A 5,325-nucleotide genomic window follows, 5' to 3' on the forward strand; every position below is an offset into this window, starting at 1 on the left:
ATGTGGAAAAAATTATAAAAAATAAAAATCAATAAAAATTATTAAAATTTAAAAAAGTTAAAAAAATTTAAAATTTATTAAAAATTAGAAAAAAATTGTAAATACTGTAAAAAATATAAAATACATAAAAAGACCCTTTAACCATTAACTTTAATAGTTAACTGTTAAAGTTAACGACCCCCAGTTTTTTTTAGTTAAAGCCATCACGTGTCGCAACACAACTTGGCATGTGACAAAAAAAGAAAAAAAATAAAAATCACTAAAAGTTATAGAAAAATTATAAAATGATTCTTTTGGTACGATTATTTTTTTAATTTCTTATGGACTTTATATTTCTTTACATTTTTATAGCTTTTTACGACATTATAAAATTTTATAAAATTTTTTACTATTGTTTTAATTGGTATAGATTGGTTCTTCTAGGCTAAAAACTATTTGAATTGATAATTGAATCAATTTTTATAATTTATAATTTATATTTTTTTATAATTTATTTGCTTTGAACTGGTTGGAAAGTCATTTTGGGAACTAATTGGATAAACTAGTTTGAAATTAATTCAACTACCAACTCAACAGATTTTTAGCTCAGTTCGATACCTTAATCAATTTCTAATCCAACTAATTTAGTCTGGTGTAGATAATATTAAATTTTAGAATTTTAAAAAATATATTTTTTATTGATTTAAATTTTAAAGAGTTTTTATCTTTCATAATTTTTTATTTTTACAGATTACAAATTTATTTATTTTTTACATTTTTTTATATGAAATTGAGCATTGGAAAACTTTAATTTTTTATATGGTTCAAAAACATCTCATTTTAATAAATAAAAGTAAGTCCATATTATTTGTATAATAATTATTATAATATTATTTTGTAAATTTCCCCTATGGGCACATTAGAACACATTTAAATACAAGTTAAAAATTGTGACACGCGCGAGTATGTGTGATATACTAATGTAAGGGTCTGTTTGTTTGGAAGTAAAATATTTTCCGAAAAAAATTTTCAGCCTTTTCTAGTGTTTGTTTGACTGAAAACAATTTCCTAAGTAAAATGAATTATAAAACACGGAAAACAAAGCCATTACTTTAGGAAAATGTCTTACTATTTTTATTTCGGTAAGAGATTTTCAGGAAAAGAAGCAACACGATTTTCCCTTTCCCTTCCCCTTCCCCTTTCCCTTCCCTTCCCCTTCCCCTTCCCCTTCCCCTTCCCCCATCTTTTTCGGTAAGAGTTTGCTTTGTTCCGTGATAAATTCCCCCAAGTTTCTCATCAAAATTGAAAATTTTCGATTGTCTTCTCTTTTAATCTTCTCGATTCTGAATCTCTCCCAGAAGGTAATATTCTCTTTACAGCTTCTTTTTCTATTTCGATTTTTATTTCTTTGTTCGTGATTTCTTTATCTGTTTCTTTATTTTTATGCCTTTCTCTATTTCTTTATTTTTAATTTTTTTTCTGGGTTTAGGATTAAATTTTATTCTTGTGCTTGTTGTTTTTGTAAATGATGCACCTTTTAGTTTTCCCCAGAACATGAGCTGCATGTCTCACACTCTATTCCCTCTCTTCTATGGCGCTGGTCGAACACTTGATTAAAATGAAACATTGTAAGTTGGCGAGACAAGCTGCCAATATATCAGAAACCATGACCCTTATCGCTTTGAATAATCTTTCACTCGTCTCGTAATTTTTATTTTTGTAGTCTAGCAAAAGGGATTGGCTTATCCTGTACATGGAATTAGCAACCAATATTAGCAGCCAATACCTTGATAGGCCACTTTGAAGGGCTATCCATTAGCCACAGATTCGTATTGTTCTTCTTAAATTCCATGAATATGTTCGTTGCTGAATCAGAAAGTACTTCTAGTATTTCCTTTGTGCTTTTTCCTTGGAGGGACAGTTTAAGAAGGTCCACATTTAGCCACCTATGATACAACTCAACAGATAGCCAAACAATATTTGCAGCCTTCCCGTTGTTTACCACCATTTCTATGAGAAGTAGTCACCTCTGTAGTACCTTCCTTCCTGTTGTCTTTCATGTCACAGTCATCCCAAGATTTAAATGAAACAGCAGCATGTTTTTGAACATTTGAATGAAGGACTTGTGATATTCTCGACATAAATACATTAGTCAGATAGATTTTAGTTTTAACATCATCTCAAGCTTAGTATAAGAACTATTTTGGGGGATTTTGAGCTTGTATTCATTTATCTTTCCTTGATATAATTTGAATGATAACTAGCTTTATATATATGCACTTTATAATATAATTACCTTCATGCTTGTTAATTGTTAAACCATAAAAAATCACTACCATCATTTTCTTATCTTGATCTTTTCAAGTTCTTTCTACCCTCTTTCAAAAAAAATTCTTTCTACCTGGTCTAACTTTTACTTCTTAAGATGTTAGGTGTTCATATGATTTCAACAGTTGAAGATGGTGTTCATAAAAGGAAAAAATCTAAAAATAAACCTTTTATTTGAATTTTTGACGCTTCAATGTTTTTGCATGCTAGTGTCATGGCTACATACACTCTGTCTTACATATTGTTCCAAATGCTGAGTTGAATGACAGATCTTTGGTGATCCAGATGCTGCAGATATTGTGTTCACATGTGGAGCAGATGTTTTGGCTGTGGGGATAAATGTAACTCATCAAATTGTTTTGACAGGCACTCATTTTGGCTATTTCTCTATCTTTGTCAATATGTTGTTAGCGAGGATTATTCTATTATCTATAGGTCTATATGAACACCTTATAAATTTAATTTCTGGAACTTCTTTCCTCATTTTTTTAATTTTTCTTTTAAGTTTCCACCTTTTTTTTTAATCAAACTTGTCATATTTTAGATTTTGACTGAGAAACATTGGCTAGTTAAAATGGAAAATTTGCTCAGTACTTGTTGAAGATACGAGAGGTGTACTTCAATTATCATCATGATGCATACAACACAAAAGGTTCGTCTACCGGAAATGGTTAAGGGATTTCTGCTGAACCGTGAACTTTCTAATTTATTCACTACCATTCTGCAGTTGTGTACCTTCATGATCCAATAGCCATGCTTGCAGCCATTAATCCTTCACTTATCACCTACGAGGAGGGTGCTATCAGAGTTCAAAAAAATGGCAACACACGGGGACTAACACTATTATACAACAAGCAGAAGAGGGTAGATATTTTTTGTGTGTGTATTGGAACTAAAGGAGACTAAATGAGCTTTATTAGAATATTTAATTGCAGCAGCTAGTAGTAAAAAAAAAACTATTAACCATAATTTGTAAATAAAGAAAACCTACTCCTTTGAGTAACTTAACAAATGCCCTATTTGAGCCACACTTGACTGCAGAGAAAGAGTAATAAGCTTTACAGTATCATGACATGTCAGTTTCAGGATTCTCTTATTAAGCCATGATTTATAATGTTTAAAAATGGAATAAGCTGCTGGATGAAGTGATACAAAGTAAAGGAAATCAAATTGTATATGAAAGCTTTTTCTATGCAGTGATGTTGTGCTTGTCTTGGATTGGATATAAAGTAGATATAATGTGTAGACATGCAGTTGTACCCTTCAAATTCTGTAATGATATATGATTGTTCGTTATTTAGTGGGATGCATTTGAGCAGGTTTGCTAAAATTACGGAGTGGTCCGATCAACCATTTGTGAAGGTAGCGGTCACAGTTGATGCATCTGCTGTTATCAAATTGGTTATGGAGAGGTTGATGGAATGATGGTGAGGATGGTTGTATTGTGTAATCAGTGTAAATGTCTAAGACTGTATAAGCTTTGTCAGTGGACTAATTTGTTCTGTTACGGTAGCTGTTATTGTTGCAATAAAAGGTAATAATTTTATGCTATTTTTAGTTACTATTGTAATAATTTTATGTTTTTTAACATATGTTTTACAATTTTTAGATATAAAATAAAGAATAATTAGTACAAATTTAAACATGCAATAATAAAGATAAGTAAAAACTTTTGTAAAAAATAAGACTTCTTCAAAATAAGTGAAATTTTTTTCCTTTTTTTTGCCTCAAGCAAATCGTATGAATAGCTAAAAGTTACCAATTGTGATTAATTTATAATTAATCAATAATTAAAATATGTGAAAAAAAATAATATTCCATGTGAAAAAAGAACTTGAATAGTTAAAGGTTAAGAAGAGTTCATAATAAATTCTTACATATATATTTGTTTCATTTAAAACAGCTTTTATGAAATATTTTCAGGAAATCTGCCAAACAGTAGAAAATATTTTATACAGATCCATCTAAACACCAGAAAAGTAAATCATTTTCAAAAAACTAAATCATTTTCCAGAAATTATATTTCGGAAAATATTTTACTGGCAAACAAACGGACCCTAAAGTAATGTAAAACATGGTGACCGATAAAAATGCCAATAATATTGCAAAATATCTAATATGTATACAACATATAATTAATACATTATGCACAAAATTGATACTCATTTATATCATTTTTTTTTAAATTTTGGTACTTTGTTTTTTTTTTAAAGAAATGATATGTGAACTATGATTCAGTTGCTACTTTTAATCCAATCATTATCTCTCACTAAAAAAAACTCTAAACCAATTAAATTATGAAGTATGATATTTTAATTAAATAAAATTATTTAAAATTAATATTAAATGAAAATTAAATTAAAAATAAAATATCATATTGCTGATCTGAATCGATTCTTAAATTGCAGGAAATGGAGTATGAGCAGAAGTGACATCACATGTTGGTACTTCTAATAACATTGTGATAAACAATAGAAAACAAGGAACAATAAAATTGTTTACGCAATTTAGTTTTGCAATTTGGTTTCCCTACATCTGTGGAATCTAATTGAGTGAGACGAATCCACAACCTTTGAACTTGATATGACCAATGATCCTAGTCCTCCTAACACACTCAAGTGTAGAATCCACGCTTTTGTACTCAAGTACTAAATCCATCACTACTAAATGCTCCCATTGAGAATTTAGTTTGTAAAATCACCAACAAAGATTTTGCTATCTCAAATGCACTCTCACAATAACATTCCTTAATGAACTGATAAATGATCTCAATCATTTAGTCTTTAAACTTATATATAGAAATTTTTAAGACTAACTAACATATTAAAAGATTAATTAAAAACCCTCTTAAACATCAACTAAACTAGCTTAATATAATATAATCATAACAACCAAAGTAAGAAGAACTATTAGAAAATAAGTCTTCAAGTTTTATCCCTTATTTAATATGGCAATCTCTTATTTCTGTTATGAATCTAATTTATCTCTTTGCTATCTTTGACGTAAACAATAGCTTAT

General features: G+C 28.9%; 1 long non-coding RNA gene across 1 annotated transcript; it reads left to right on the forward strand.

The window, feature by feature from the left end:
* Positions 1-1,098: 1,098 nt before the first annotated feature.
* On the forward strand, positions 1,099-3,858 carry LOC107953025 (uncharacterized). Its single transcript, XR_001699031.2, has 3 exons — positions 1,099-1,340; positions 2,577-2,959; positions 3,035-3,858. It is a non-coding gene; the product is annotated as an uncharacterized lncRNA (long non-coding RNA).
* Positions 3,859-5,325: the final 1,467 nt, after the last annotated feature.

Source organism: Gossypium hirsutum, chromosome A07 (assembly GCF_007990345.1).
Source record: "Gossypium hirsutum isolate 1008001.06 chromosome A07, Gossypium_hirsutum_v2.1, whole genome shotgun sequence".
In the NCBI taxonomy this organism is placed as follows: Eukaryota; Viridiplantae; Streptophyta; class Magnoliopsida; order Malvales; family Malvaceae; genus Gossypium; species Gossypium hirsutum.